This window comes from Nicotiana tabacum, chromosome 17 (genome assembly GCF_000715075.1).
Source record: "Nicotiana tabacum cultivar K326 chromosome 17, ASM71507v2, whole genome shotgun sequence".
Lineage (NCBI taxonomy): Eukaryota > Viridiplantae > Streptophyta > Magnoliopsida > Solanales > Solanaceae > Nicotiana > Nicotiana tabacum.
This window is the reverse complement of record NC_134096.1, coordinates 7,941,978-7,959,304: the sequence shown is the minus strand read 5'-3', so window position 1 is coordinate 7,959,304 and position 17,327 is coordinate 7,941,978. Positions and strand designations below refer to the sequence as shown.

The window sequence follows — 17,327 nt, the reverse complement described above, 5'->3', positions numbered from 1 at the left end:
TTGATGAACTCAGAGGTGATATTATTGTCTTTGAAAAGACTCACTTGAACAGACGAGTGCAAGAAGAAAAAAAGAAAACCGCTGCGTTTAAAACAACATTGCCTGAGTCATCATCATCATCAGAAGAAGAAGAAGAAGAAGAAGAAAAAGAAGAAGAAGAGGAGGAAGAGGAGGAGGAGGAGGAGAACATAGCTGTGCTCTCTAAAGTAGTATCAAGCATGTTGAGAAGAAACCGAAATAGCAGAAGAGGCAAAACAAACTTCAGGAATTGAAAAAACCAGTGAATGAAAACGGCAAGAATGATGGAAGATGCTATGAATGTGGAAAACATGGTCATATTCAAGCAGAATGCCCTGAACTGAAAAAGAAACTCAACAGAAATTATCAAAAGAAGAAATTGTTTGGAGCATGGAACGATGGAGAAGGATCTGATCATGAGGAGATACCCAATATGTGCTTCATGGCGATCAGAGATGAAGAAAAATCCGGCCACGAGGAAGTAAATGAAAGAAAAAGTGAGGTACGCTCACCTATGTGTCCTAAATGAAATGAACTTCAAGAATTTATTGATATTGATCTTGCAGATATTGAAAAGGTTCTACACGAACTTTGAAAGATTCAACGAGAAAAGAAAGGATGGGAACTAAAACTAGAAGTATGTGAAATTAAAAGAGACATGCTTCAAGAAGAAGTTCGTGAACTTCAATTACAACTGAATGGATTATGAAAATCCACTAACCATAGTTCTATAAAATCATACCATTCAACTCCTCATAAAACATATTTGTGGCAAACAATTCTTCATCATGCATTCGCTCAGTTTAGAGATGAAAGGGAAAATATCCCTTAGAATTTTAATGGTCCCTCTTGCTTTTATTGTGGAAAGTCTGGTCATATATCTAATCATTGTAGGTTTAGGAACAACAGAAGCTGGGTTTGGCGACCTAAGGCATCAAATCTAGCAAACAAGCAGAAAACTAACTAATGAGAACCCAAGCAAGCTTGGGTACCTAAAAATAAGTACATTTTTGATACAGGAACATCGCAAAAAGAATCGAAGAGGAAAATGGTATCTTGATAGCGCGTGTTCCAGCACATGATATGTGACAAACAAATTTTCAAAATAGTCACTAAACTTGATGGTGAGTCAGTCACCTTTGGAGACAAATCAAAAGGGAATGTAATTGGTATTGAAAAAGTCCCCCTCAGCTCATCTTACAATGTGGAAAAAGTCTACCTTGTGGATGAACTTGTATACAACATGCTCAACATTAACCAGCTATGTGTCAATGATTATGCAGTTCGTTTTATAAAGAAAGGGTAAATCATTGAAGAAGAATCAGGTAAAACCATTCTATATGAAAGTAGAGATAGAAATGTATACACCCTTTGTAATATTGATATCATGTCAAATCAACTCCATCTAGTCTCTATAAATGGTGATCCTTGGGTATGACATAGAAATATTGGTCACGCTAGCATGCATACTATTAAAAAATTTTCTAAATAGGATCTCGTCACTGGTCTTCCAAAATTAGACTTTTCAAAAGATCATATTTGTGATGCATGTCAATTAGGTAAACTAACCAGATCTTTTTTCAAAATCAAAGACATTGTTTCTACTACAAAACCTCTTCAACTGTTGCACATGGATCTCTTTGGCCCAACCAGGACTGCTAGCATTGGTGGTAGAAAATATACTTTTGTTAAATTAGATGATTTTTCTCGATTTACCTGGATTATTTTCTTGAGTCATAAAGATGAAGCATTGAAGAATTTTGAAGTCTTCTGCAAAAAGGTTCAGCGAGAAAGAGGATATTATATCTCTTCCATAAGAAGTGATCATAGAGGAGAATTGAAAGCAAAGTATTCGAAAATTTCATCAATAACCAGGGAATCTCCCACAACTTCTCATCCCCCGGATAACCACAATAAAATGGAGTAGTGGAATAGAAAAATAGAACTCTTCAAGATATGACAAGAACTATGATTGTAGAAAACTCACTTACACACCACTTCTGTGCAGAAGCAATAAGGATTGCATGCCATATTATCAACAGGTGTGTAATAAGACCTATTCTCAGAAAGACTCCCTATGAGCTGTGGAAAAGTAAACGACCCAGCATTAGTTAATTTCACTCATTTGGATGCAAATGCTTTATTCACAATAAAAGAAAGGACAACCTCGATAAGTTTGATCCATAAAGTGACGAATGTATTTTTCTCGGATACTCTCTGCCAAGTAGAGCATATAGAGTTTACAATAAACGAACCTTATCTATTGAAAGATCTGTTCATGTTGTGTTTATTGATACTAACCCCTCTTCGAGGAATGAGAAACTTCCTGATGATGAGGAAATTACTATAGTTCTAAAATCTGTTCAAGCAATTGAGTACACTAATGAAGGAGTTGCTGATCAGCAACATCATTCGACTGACAGTCATATGGAAAATCAGGAATCACATACACCTGAACCATCAAGTCCTATTGAAAAGGAAACAACTACAGTTGTACCAAACGAATGGAAAAGTGAACCTAGATATCCCCATAAATTTATCATTGTTGTTTCTCAAGAAGGCATGAAAACTAGAAGATCGCAAAAGCAGATTTCAAATATTGCTCTCATCTCATAGTTTGAACTAAAAAAGGTAGATGAGGCCCTTGGAGATGACTGCTGGATAAGTGCATTGCAAGATGAACTTGATCAATTACAAAAAAAGTATGGGAGCTTATTCCTAAACCTCCTAATGCATCCATTGTTGGAACAAAATGGGTCTATAGGAATAAGCTAAATGAGTCCGGCTAAGTAGTAAGAAATAAAGCCCGATTGGTCACTCAAGAATACTCTCAACTAGAAGGAATTGATTATGAAGAAATATTTTCTCTAGTTGCCAGCTAGAATCAATTATTATTCTACTAGATTATGCTGCTCACAAGTGCTTTAGATTATTTTAGATGGATGTAAAAAGTGCATTCTTAAATAGATTCATATCTAAGGAAGTACGAAAGTCAAGCAACCCACATGGTTTGTAAATGAGCCTTTTTCGAACCATGTCTACAAGTTCTCTAAAGCTCTATTTGGGCTTAAATAAGCTCCTAGAGCATGGTATGAAAGGCTAAGCTCTTTCTTAGTCAATAATGACTTTAATCGAAGTAATATTGACACCACTCTTTTCATTAAACATTCAGACAAAGGTAATTTGATTGTAAAAATTTACGTTGATGATATTATTTTTGGAAGTACTAACTCAGAATTGTGCAAAGACGTTTCAAATATCATGAAAGGATAATTTTAGATGAACATGATGGGAGAATTCACAATCTTCCTTAGGCTGCAAATCAAGTAATCCCAAAAAGGGATCTTTATCAGCCAAACAAAGTACACAAAAGAGCTTATAAGAAGTTTGGTAAGTCCGATACCAAAGCTATAGGGACTCACATGAGTCTGTCAACCATCCTTGATGAAGAGATAAATGGTACGAGTGTTGATGAAACAATGTATCGAGGTATGATTGGATCTTTACTTTATCTTACTGCAAGTCGACCATATATTATGTTCGGCATTTGTAAGTCGCAAGGTATCATTCAGCTCCCAAAGAGTTTCATTTAACTCTTGTTAAATGAATTATTAAATATCTGATAGGAACAGTCGACTATGGACTATGGTATGAAAGATTAAATGTTTTTATCTTAAAGGTTTCTCAGATGCAGATGTTGCAGGTGACAATTGACAGAAAAAGTACGAGGGGAACTTGTCAGTTGCTGGAAAAATCACTTATTTCCTGGCATAGCAAGAAACAGCCTTGTCTACTAGTGAAGTAGAATATCTGATTGTATGCAACTATTGTACACAAGTTCTATGGATTATGCATCAACTTTAGATTATGATTTTCATCTCAAATTGTTCAAATTATGTGTGACAATACTAGTGCTATTTATCTTTCTAAAAATTATGTGTATCATTCTAGAGCTAAGTGCGTTGAAATCAAGCATCATTTTATTCGTGATCATGTTGCAAAAGGTGATATTGTGTTAGAATTTGTTAACACTGAAAATTAGCTTGCCGATATTTTTACAAAACCTCTGCTTGAAGAAAGATTTTGTTCCTTTTGCGATAAAATAGGTATATTTTCAATTTCCTTATAATTCTCATTAGTTCCATATTTGTTTCGAAATTCTGTTACAATGTTTTAAAATTTCCGCCCAAAATATCTTTTATTGATTTGTTTACTCTTTGCATGCATTAATTATGAGATTGACGATGTGTCTCTAGAAGGCAACTTTTCAGTTGTCTTTCACACGTCTCTCTCTAATTGAGGCAAATTTTCATCACCCATCTCTCTTTATTAGACACCCCCTCATTCATATATTACTCACGCACACTCTCAAAAACCATGTTTTCTTCTCATGGGTAAATCCAAACCCTCTCCATCTTTCCCTATGCTTCCACCAGTTAAAACAAAATTACCCACATTGATGAACATGTTGACATTGAATCGTCGAAGGGCTCAGATCATCAAGTGTTTTGAAGAAGAATCTAGTGATTCTCTAGAAGAAATTCTCATTACTCAAAAAAGGACCAGCAAACGACTAATGGAGTCGAATCTCAAACAATCATCACAGAAGAAAGGGAAAATCAAAAGCATGGATTTAGGCCCCGAGGACAAGATGAACTTTTATGGTCCTGAGGAAAAGTCCTAATTGGTTGCCTACAAAGGGAGGTCGATTGCTTATGGATGCACTGTAAGTTTAAAATCTATGAAGAATTCTCACTGTGATGTTGTCTCTGTGTTTGAAACTCAAAAACTCTTATCTCTATTTGCTATTGTTGGTGATACCATTTATGAAAATCTTGTGCGTATGTTATATGCAACTTGTTTGTGGATGACAAAGATGATTTGGAATTTATGGTTCTTGGGACTTGCATCATTCTTGATTCTTATCAGTTTGAAAATATCTTTTCAACTAAGTTTCTTGGGTATCAGTTTGAAAATATCTTTTCAAACTAAGTTTCTTGATTCCTAAAGTTTTGAGCATTTTGTGTTAGCCCACATTATTGTTACCACCATCCTACCTTGCATTGGGTCCCTTAGCACCTTGTCTATCATACACGTGTTTGTTTTGTACTGTCTTATTAATGGAAAAAACTATTGATTGGTTCACCTGGATACGTCAATTCACGCTTGAGAGTATTAGGGATGTCTCTTCCTCTGCGAACAGTTTGCCCTATGGCCTACTAATCTCTCATATTTTGCAAGTGATGAAAGTAGATTTATCTCCCTTTTCCCCTAAGATCTTCTCTAGCACTTATGACAAAACAACAATCGCTATGATGGGGTACACCTTAGTTGAAGGGACTTGGGTCAAGAAAGACAAACCCCCAGAATCTACAACCCCAACATAACAGGGTACTGGAGGAATTATGTCTGAAGTCAACCAATCTTCATCCTCAGATCAGTTGTTGCTAATGTATCAAAATATTGTAAGTATCAAGGATTTGCTAACCACTATGTAGGAAACAAGTAGGCAAAATCAGGAAAGTAACAAAGAAAACTGGAATAGATGTGGCTAGATTAAGAATCAATCTTCAGACCACAAAAAGACAAAGGATCAGAGCTATGCAGAATGTCACTGATCATTTGATTAAAGTCACCAAGGAGATTGATGCCTCTTATGACAATTTCTACACCAACGCGATCAACATTCTAAAGTATTTCCTTGGAAGGAATTGTTGTCTGGGATGTTTCAACTAAGACTACTTGGTTGTATATATAAGTACTACATGATGGTTATTTTATGTCATTATCTATCATTTTCTATGTATCTTCTCTTGTTATTTTTTATTGATATCAAAGGGGGAGAAAAAAGAGTATAAAGACAGGGGGGCTAGATAGGGGGAGGATGAAGACGAGAGAGAACAACATATAAAAGGATATAATGTGAAGGAAAGCATTACAAAATCCTTGAAACTCTTTTGTTTATTGTCAAAAAAGTGGGAGATTGTTAGGTTTCGAATTTCAATGATGACTCAAAACAAAAGTTAAACACTCTCTACTAATGTATCTACCACGTGTGTAGGCTAACTATTCAAATCACAAGAAGGAAAGTGCACCAGGGTAGGAAAGAAACAAAAGAAGGTACAACCACAACTATCACATTCAAATCCTTCTATCAAGTGCGTACATCAAAAAAATAAAGAAGGAAAGTGAATCAATCCATATGCAAAATTGACAAAAGACTATCAAGGAAGGAAAGGGAATCAATAAATTGTACAAAATCAACGAAAGACTCAACTTCAGTCATTGGAAAGAAGTTCAAGGCAAAATCTGGCCCTGCTTCGTGTGATGTATTCAAGAGGCAACCCTTGGGTCCTACTCTTAGAATACATTGACTCAAAAGGAAAATCATTTAATCAACGATTTTCCAAAATCTTACAGAAATGAACCAACAACTTCATCAAGCTCTATTTAAGAAGAGAAGAAAGGACTTGGGATTTTACGCAACTTTCATACAAGTTTTCAATCTTTCTACTTCTTACAAAATACTGTATTCCTAAGCTTACTAGTGTCTCAAAAGATAGAGAGAAAAAAGAAATTGATTTAAAGGTTGTGTCAAGAATTCATTTGTAATTCGTTTGTGGTAAACGTGAAGAAAACAACATATATAGTTATTCAATTGAAGATCTAAGAGAACCCTTATAACCCAAGGCAACTGGATGTAGGTTTCACATCGGTACACAAACCAGTATAAAAATATCTATCTCTCATGTTTATTTTTATTATTCTCCATTACTTTTATTTCTTGTACTAACTTTTGTCTGCAGAACCTTGGTAGTCAACTAAGAACAAAGTTAGTCAACTAAAGAATTTTTACAATTCACCCTCTTGTACTTTCAAGTTAGGGGCGTCAAACCTCCATCATGCCACTGTCCTATATATGTAAAGTTTATCGATAGCACAACTTTCTGGTCTCATTTACAGATCACCCCTCTCATCTATAACTTCAAAATTAAGCTCTGGTAACTTATGACCTAGAAGCTTATATGCTCCAAAAATTATTGAACCATAGTCTCAAGCTTTGTAGCATTGGCCAACATAGCCTCAGTGCAAAAGGGGAAATCTTTGATGTCAGTCACGTCGGGTTTGCCGATCAGTTGAAAACTATGAAATAAGTCTGCAGTAGTTCAAAACTGGAATTGGCACAATATCGCGAAGTGGCTGCCCTTTCTCAATTCGGCTCAGACCTTGATGCTGCGACTCAGGCATTACTCAATAGAGGTGAAAGACTAACAGAAGTAGCGAAACAACCACAATATGCCTCCAACCAACTTACTGAGGCTTTAAAAAGTAGAGAGCACGTAGTGAAAGCCTAGATTGTTATCCCCAGCAAAATCTATGGAAAGTATCTCTAACTTCTTAGCATGGACCGCAATGTACTCAAACATACAATCTATAAGGAGGACAGAAAGCAAAAGTCAATGCAATTCCTTGCAGTGTTGCACAATTTCCCTAATACCATCTTCAAGTGGTCCAATAGTTAAGTAATCAGGATTTTGAGGCTTGATTATACACGAACAAAATAAGATCATGTTAGGACAATACCTTACAATAGTAACCAAGTAGGCGTTCTAGAGAGGGAGAGAATCAACTCGATAATAGAAATGTATACATTGCTTAAATAAGTACTATGCGTAGCTCGCGCTACAGTACTATTCTGAAATCCACTGGGAAAATATCAAAATGCAAAAGTTAACAGAGAAATTGGTATCACATTAAGTGGAAATTGATGACACAGGGAATTGAAGATCAGAAAAACAAAAAGATTTTCTCTCCCTTCTCTTTAGATTTTCTCTCACTATGACCCACCCAATGACCAACCACCCCAGGACCCACCAGATCTATCAAAGCCCACACCTAGTGAAAAAGTGACAACTAACCTAATCAATTCCCACATTGACACGTAGCTTAAACCCACCTACCACCACAACCAAATTTCTTCCGACCACCAAATCTGGAAACCCCAAATTCATGAAGGCAGTGGAGAAATCCACTAGTTCTCAGTCAGAGGTACATCTCAAAAACAATAGCAACAACAATGATTTTGAAACACATAAACAAGAGCCTTCTGGGCAATCGGAGATGGAAGATGAAGTTCCAGATTCTCAAGCAGCAAAGACTAACCACAATAGTAAAAGTTTAGTTTAGAATTTCCCGAAGGTATCATTAAACTTTGATAGATTAATCACAATAAGAAGGCAAATGCATCAGAGGCTCCAAATGGGAATGAACAGATAGGTGCTAATCCGACTAGGCCAACATCAAATCAATTACAGAGTGCAATATCTATGTATCCACATGGTGCTGGGATTAGAATATCTACCATAGCTATGAATAGAAAAAACAATCTAGGTACTTCCAAACCATCTTTTCGGCTGATGTTCAGGCAAAGTTGGCAATTGGGAATTCAGGTAATATCCAGTTTCAATCAAACATGGTATGCATCTTGGAAAAATGACTGTCTTTTTTATTGCTGTTGATTATTTTGTGTATATTTCTCAATATTGTAAATTTACCGTTATTGGGAAGTTTTATAGGGGAAAACCAACGATGGATGACACAAGGAGAGAGTTAGTTAGTCAATTTCAGTTGAACTGTTATAATTTCATATTTTGATTATTAGCATGTGTATCTGAATTTTGATAATGAAGTTGATTTTACTTATGTGGGAACTCAATCATTTGTGAATATTGGAATAGCCCTAATGAAAATCATGAAATAGACCCTAGATTTTAGGCCAGAAGTGGAAACATCTATTGTTCCAGTTTGAATATTAATACATCAGCTGCCATGGCATCTATTCAGGTGGGACGTTGTTTCTAGAATGGTAATTGCAATTCGGACTTTTGTAGCTCATGATATGGCCACATATTCCAAGTCTAGAGGAAATGCGGAATGAAAGTTGAAATTGACTTGCTAAAACCAAAGTTAGATGAGTTATGACTTGGGTTCAACACTTTAGATGGAAAGGAAGGTGGGGTATGGATGAAGATTGAATATTGGGGTGACCCTATCTATTGTCAATATTGTTTCATGCAGGGCCATTTGGAAAGTCATTGTAGAAATAAAATAAGGTATGAGAGGAACAAAGCTCAAGTGGAAGAAAAACAGGTCAGTGCCAATGTCACAGAGATGGAGGATGATTTTCAGAGTGTAAGCAGAAGAAGGAAAACAAGAGATAATCCAACAAAAGAAAAACCATAAGTAACCACTAGCAAACCACACGCCACACAAACTAACAAACACAATAGCAGGAAGAGTAATGGGGTAGTTTTCAAGGAACCAAGCATCACACATTCAGAAAAGAGTATAGTTGAAGTTCCAGGCAAGGGTAATGGAGTTGATAAAATTCTAGAGGAGATGAATGAGACATTCAGGGGAAAGAAAATTCAGGGGAGTCAGGAAAAGATATCCACAAAGAATCCAAATAAGCAGAGAAAACAAAAGAGAATAAACAAGGAAAAGAAACAAGTCAAATGGCAAGAACAACAAGTGTCAAATGTACAAAATGAGGAAGTAGAGGCAAATACAAATATTTCTAGACAGGAGATAGAAGGCAATAAAATGGAAAATATGAGGATGGGGAAGGAAGATTAGGAGGTAGAGAAGTCAATGAACACTAGGGAAGATCAGGCTACATTAGAAGAAATAGTTCACGAGTCACTTGAAATGACTCTTAAGGAATTAGCAAGACACATGAAGGGTAGAAACACAACACCTACTACTCTTATGGAGAAAAATAATGTTGACACAAGTACAAAGAAAAATGATAACAATAAGAAGACCTCAATTGTAAAGGAGAGGCTAAGTAGACAAAGGGAGGAAGCGACCACATCTCATGTTATTGATCTTGGACAAATGCAAAATGCTTTCAACAAGTTAATAGGTGGAACCAACTTGGAGACCTCATAGAAGAAACTTGAGATTGACAATGAGAGTCCAGAAGAATTGTTTGAGTCATTTGAGGATGAAGAGGATAGTGCAAAAGAGGATGGTTATGAGGATGGTGAAAGCTTAGAAGATAGTGGTGACTATGCTAGCGTTGACAATGAGGATAACAATGAAGGTAATAGTGAAGATAGTGATGAGAATATGGAGTCACTTATTGAAGCGTTTGCTCCTCAAACTAACCCAAATGAAAACTTTGCAATGGCAGTGGATGAAGTACTTGGAAAGGCTCATCCGTCATCTAGAGGCAGCTCAAATCCAAAGGAAGGTACTGGTTCAAAAAGAGGAAGGGGTGGAAGGCAATCCAACAAACATCCTGTGAGCTTATCATAAGGTCAAAAACTCTCTAAATAAGTTTATCATGATTAAATCTCTTTTTTGGAATTTTAGGAGCATAAAACTTATGGGTGCCCTTGAGAGACTTATACAAATGATTGGAAGCTAAAAATTTCCAATTATTGCAATATCAAAACTTTTCTACAAGGTTGAAAAATTGGACCAATACAAAAGAATGTTGGGCTATGCAAATGTATTCTCCAATGTTAATAGTTAGATATGGATATTTTGGGATGAACTAGTGGTATGTCAGGTGGTGCAGTATGATGAGCAACAAGTTACATGTGAAGTGACAGTGGATGGAAGTTCTCTTTTGATGTCATTTGTTTATGCTAAATGTAAAGCAAGTGAGAGAGAAGTTCAATGGGATAGTCTTAAGCTTATATCTGATACTTATAAGATACCTTGGATTGTGGCTGGAGACTTTAACTGCATTCTTCATCCTATGGAAAAATGGGAGAAAGTCTACATAGAATGGCTAAAAGAATGGCTTTTTTTACAGTGTATCATATATTGTGACCTGATGGATGTTGGGTATACTGGCTTCAATTTTACTTGGTGTAAAGGATGGAGTCCTAATATGAGACTTTGGAAGAGATTGGATAGAGTGCTGTTGAATCAAGAATGGATGAATTAGTTTGCTACTACAAATGTCACACACTTAGTTAGAACTGGTTATGATCATTTCCTTCTATTCATCGAAGGGATTTCCAAGAGTAAGGAACCTATTAAATATTTTAAATTCCTGGACTTTTGGGTTGATGAACCTGACTTCATGGAGGTGGTGAAACAAGTATGGAATGAGGAGATTAATGGCTCTCCAATGTGGAGATTTTATTTGAAACTAAAGAATACAGCAAAAAGGTTATATGAGTAGTGTAGACACTCTATTGGTAACATTTTTGATAAAGTAAAGGAGCTAGAAGATAGGGTAGCAGACCTAGAGGCTATATCCATTGCTAGTAACTCTGAATACAATAGAATTGCTCTCTACCAGGTTAATGTAGAACTGATTAGAGCAGTAAAGAAAGAGGAGAATTATTGGAAACAGAAAGCTGGGATTGGATGATTTGTAGAGGGTGAAATCAATTCCAATTTTTTTTCATTCAGTTGTAAAGGGAAGGAAGAAGATACTTTCTCCTAAGAAAATAAGGAAGGGGTATGGCAATTGAATTGAATGAGAGGAAGACATAGCCAATGAAGCTGTGGATTTTTTTTAGAAACAATTTTCTCGGAAATACATAATAAAGACCTATCACCAGTGAAACTACTACCAAAGATTATAGGGAGTGAAGAGAATTTGGCACTGAATGATATCCTACGATGGAGGAAATAAGGGATGTGGTGATGTCGATGTGCAGCCATAGTGCACTAGGACCTGGTGGAATGTCTGGAAAGTTCTAGCATTCTTGTTTGGAGATCATCAAGAATGACATTTTTCTAATGCTACTTGATTTTTTTGCAGGTACTGAATTACCAAAGGCATTCACACATACATGCCTTGTACTCATACTTAATGTGGGGGTGCTCACAACTGTTTAGTGAACTCAGAACAATATGTCTGAGTAACTTCACTTGCAAGATCATCTTAAAGGTGTTGAATTGAAGACTGGACCCATTGATGTAGAAAATGATCTCTCCTAACATAACATGTTTTATTAAAGGGATATCAATCACAAAAAATATTATGTTGACTCAGGAGATGGTATATAGCATCAGAAAACCAAAGCAACATAGAAATGTAGTACTGAAGCTTGACATGACAAAGGCTTATGACAGAGTTGAATGAGACTATCTATGCCAAGTACTTAGACAACTTATATTTAATGAACTATGGATAGACAGAGTATGGAGAACCCTCTCAAATGTATGGTACTTAGTGAACACAAATAGGGGTAGATATGATTTCTTTAAGTCAACTGGAGGAATCAAGCAGGGGGCCTTTATCACCCTCATTATTTGTCATAGGATCTAGACTTCTTTCAAGATTGATAGACAGTTTAGTAAATGCTGGATTTATTCCTTATGTTGTTGATAGGAAAGAGCCTATTATTACTTATATATCCTATGTGGATGACACTATTTTTTTCTCCTATGATGATCCAGAATCTTTAAACATGATGATGGCTAATTTGAAAATCTATGAACAATGCTCACGCCAATTGGTAAATAAGCAGAAGTGAAGTTTCTTCATGCATCCAAATTCTCCCAGTGATACAATTGCAGAGGTGGGCAGAATCATTGGTGTCACAACTTCAAAATTCCCTATGCAATACCTTGGGTGTCCTATTTATGCTAGAAAGAAAAAAAGGTTGCGTACTTTAACAATATGGTGGCAAAGGTAGCTGCAAGATTACAAGGATGGCAAGGGAAAATGCTTTCTTATAGTGGTAAAGCTACTCTTGTCAAATCTGTGTTGTAAGTGGGGGTGGCAAACATACGGGTCGAGTTAGATATGGGCGGGTCAGAAATGGGTAACGCAAAAACTGATAAATTATCCGACCCCACCCACTTTTAATACTGATAAAAAAATGAGTTAATCGGCAGATAATATCGATATCCATAATATCCATTGTTTCTTGAGCATGCTCACTTTTGGGAGAATTCATAGTCCCCCAAACTTGAAGAACCCCCAATTTGAGGCTTTACAAATGTAAAAGTTAAACCCATTAGTCATTTATTGGTTATCCATTTTCTAAATGAATGATATGGTTCTTATCCATATTTGACCCATTTTTAAAAAGTTCATTATCCAACTCATTTTTAATGAATAATATGGGTGAATAACTGTTTTTTCTTATCCATTTTTCTACCACTAGTTGCAAGCACTACCTCTTCATCAGCTCTCAGTGCTATCTCCACCTAAAACTATTATTAAACAAATAGAGAAAATTATGGCTAATTTTTTCTGGGGAAAATTGGAGGACAAACACAAATTTCATTGGATGAAGTGGTCTGATTTATGCTACCCAACTTCTGAAGGAGAGGTAGGATTTAGATCCATCCAAGATTTTTGTATTGCTTTTGCTGCCAAGATGTTTTGGAATTTCAGAAATAACAACTCCTTGTTGAGAAAAATTCCGATTGCCAAATATTGTAATAGGGGTCACCCTATGTCAAAAAAGAGGAGATATGGCCAGTCACATATCTGGAGAAGGATGGTGGAGATCAAAGATGCAGTGGAACCTTTCATTCTCTGGAGAATAAGCGATGGTGATTCTTCATTCTGGTGGGACGGATGGACTGGCTTGGGACCATTGGCCTAGCTAGCAAATGGTAGGCCAACTCCAATGAATATCAAAGTCAAAGATTTCATATCAAATGGTAAGTAGAGATGGAATTTTCTTTGTATTCACACTGATAATTTTCAGCATTCTCACATCTAAAATTTCTTTTCCTCTTTTATATGAGGCCAACGTTATTTCTTGCTAAGTGTTACACCCTAATCTACAATGCCCTTAATGTTGCTCTACCGCCGGACTCAATTTTTGCATTGAGGTGAGGTGAGACTCGTTCTGATTCATTCGATCACGAACTCGTTTGACTTTGATCACCAAAGCTAATTCATGAGGTGAAAAGTTGTGAACTAGTTATAAGCTTATATTCCTGAATTGTTTTGCTACTTTAGGTTTGCCAAAATTGATCATGTTTGGTCACTGTCAAAATATTTTAAAAACTCTATTTGTTAGATTTAGCGGGAACTTTGATAAAAAAAAAATTAAGAAGAAACACTAGGAAAATCTGTCAAATTTCAAAAATTGGAGCACCAAACACTGCACCACACATAAGAAATAGGAAAAAATAGTAGAAATTACTTCCACAAGAAATAGACCAAAATAGCAGAAACTCTAAAAATTGCACTTCCACAAGAAATAGTCAAATTTTATGTGAGACTTTTTTTTTAATCAGTCCCAAAAAGAATGTCATATTTTCTTATTTAGAAACAATCTATCTTTAATATTTCTACTTTATTAATTTTATTTACAGCCACACAAATATTTATGGTTTATTTTAGACCACAAATTTCAAAAGTTTTTTTTTGAACTTGGTGACAAGTCAAACACCGACATATAAAAGAGTAAATATATCAACAGTGCTCACAAAGTTAAAGAAACTAAGACTATTTCAAAATTGGCGTCCAACCAATTTCTACCTAACATCAATGATCTGGTGCCCTTGTAGATGAAGTTTGAAAATAACCCCACACTTCAGAAAATAATTTTTTATACCAGTGAACTTTGTTCCATTGTCGCTCCTGAAAATTTTAACTCGTTTAATGGATTGTCTCTCTACCATAGCAAAACATTTCTTCACAGTTTGGCTACTTCTTTCTTATCAATCGATAAGAAAATCTATACAGCGCGCGAATAATCATCTACAATAGTAAAATATATGATGCACCAGAAGACGAAATCATTCGATAAGGTCCCCATAAATCACAATGAATTAATTCACAAATGCTAGAAACTCTAAAATTACTCATAGGAAAATTTTCTCTCTTTTGTTTTCCCAGATGACACACATCACAACTCTTATTCAAAACGTCAAACTTTTCCTTAAAATCTACATCAAAAATTAATTTGGTCACTTGTAGAGAAGGATGTCCCAAATGCTTGTACCAAAGATCAAACGAGTCAACACCACCTATCTTCAGGCACACACCCTCGTCTTGTTTTAAAAATAGTAGAGTCCATCTCTTTGTTCACACGCTCCAATCAATATCCTCGAGGTGATCATGTTCTGTATAACACATTATAGTTTAATACATAGGAAAACAATCTGAGTGATCCATCAATTGCGATAGAGATATCAAATTGCATGTTAAGCCGGTCACATATAGAATATTTTTCAAAACTAAATTTACTAAATTTTTGTTGAACCCCCGTTGGTGGCTACAACATTGCTTCCATCAGGTAAAGTAACAAGACATCTATACATTTTATGCATATTATGCAATAATTTTAAATAATCTGCCATATGATTAGATTCCCTTGTGTCAATGATCCTTTATCATATGTAACGACCCGACTTGTCGTTTTAAGAATTAACGTTCCGTTCAGTGACATACGATTCCGAAAAACTTCACAATATGTATTATAACGTACATGTGCGGTCCAGTTTGGTTTCCGGAAGATTCATAATTAAAATGAAAGAATAATTCTTACTTTTGAAGCTTAAATGAAAAGAGTTGACCAGAGTTTTGACTTTTGAGCAAACGACTCCGGAATGGAATTTTGATGATTTCAATAGTTTCATATGATGATTTCAGACTTAGGTGTATGTCCGGATTTGGAATTGGAAGTCCGTCTAATAATTCGACGCATTTTGGCAAAAGTTGAAAAATGGAAGATTTTATTTAGAAAGTTTTACCGGGAGTTGACTTTATTGATATTGGGGTCGAAATTCGATTCTGGAAAGATCTTTTCCTTATGTTATTGATAGGAAAGATCCTATTATTACTCATTTATCCTATGTGGATGACACTGTTTTGTTCTCCTCTAATGATCCAGAATCTTTGAAGATGATGATGGCTAATTTGAAAATCTATGAACAATGCTCACGCTAATTGGTAAATAAACATAAGTCGGGTTTCTTTATGCATTCACATTCTCGTGATGATACAATTATAGAGGTGGGTAGAATCACTCGTGTCACATCTTCAGAATTCCCTATGCAATACCTTGGGTGTCTGTGATGACCCAATAGGTCATTTTTAAATTTAACATTCAATTCTGTACTTCGAGACCTCGAATAGCACCATTCAACATTTCTCGACTTACGTGCACAGTCTGTATATTTTCTCGAAAAACTTTTATGTGAAAAAATGAAATAGTGCTTTAAAGCTCACTTAAGTTGACTTCGGTCAGTATTTTGAGCAAATGGACCCGGATTTTTATTTTGATGATCCCGGTGGGTCCGTATTATAATTTTGGACTTGGGAGTATGCCCGAAATCAAATTCGGAAGTCCCTAACTCAAATTATTGACATTTGACGAAAACTAGAAACTTAAAGGTTAAAGATTTCCAAAGTTTGACCATAGATTTGACTTTGTCTATATCAGACTCCGATTGAGTTTCCAAGAGCTGGAATAGCTCCGTTATGTCATTTGAGACTTACCTGCAAAATTTGAGGTGATTCCGTATTGATTTAACATGTTTCGGCGCGAGTTATAGAATTTAAAATTTCATAAACTCTTAAGTCCGAATCGAGTTGTGATTTGTAGTTTCGACGTTGTTTGATGTGATTTAAGACCTCGAGTAGGTACTCGTTATGTTACGAGACTGGTTTGTATAACTGGACGAGGTCCCGAGTGGATCGGGTGAGTTTCAGACGAGTTTCAGGCCATTTTTAATTGCTGGTTTTTGGCTACAGCAGTGTGCATCGCGAGAACTTTCTGCTGCACAGGGCTGATTTTGGAAGCTTATATCTCGTAATCTGTAAGGCATTTGGAGATGATCTAAATATAAAAGTTGTAGCCCTTTGAGTCTAGTTTCCAGAAATATAAATATTTTATTATTTGGACATTTGTACAGAAAGTTATGATTGATTTACTGAAGACTGGTACTGTAATTATTTTTCTTGGTAGTGTGCATCGTGAGAAAATTTATGTTGCACATGGCTGAATTTGGAAGCTTATATCCCGCAATCTATAAGGAATTTAGAGATGATCAAAATATAAAAGGTAAACCATTCATCATTTGGACATTTGTACAGAAAGGTATGATCCATTTACTGAAGGCTGATGCTGCAAAGATTTCCCTGGAAATAATGAGACAAGTCGCATTTCACACATACGACTCGTCTGGACAGAATGTATAAGTTCGGAGTCCGGCATTTTTGTTCATTTTTAGAGTTTTAGACCTCGGTTTTGGGCGATTTCAGAATAGCTTTTCATGATTTTGAATTGGTTAAGTATTCTTTATCCGAAATTAGTTATATTTCTTGATTTCATACTTATTTACATCATTAATTAGTGAATTGAATG

At 35.7% G+C, this 17,327-nt stretch overlaps 1 pseudogene; it reads right to left on the bottom strand.

The window, feature by feature from the left end:
• Window positions 1–6,918: 6,918 nt before the first annotated feature.
• On the bottom strand, window positions 6,919–7,622 carry LOC142171501 (protein TRANSPORT INHIBITOR RESPONSE 1-like; annotated as a pseudogene).
• Between the last annotated feature and the right edge of the window lie 9,705 nt (window positions 7,623–17,327).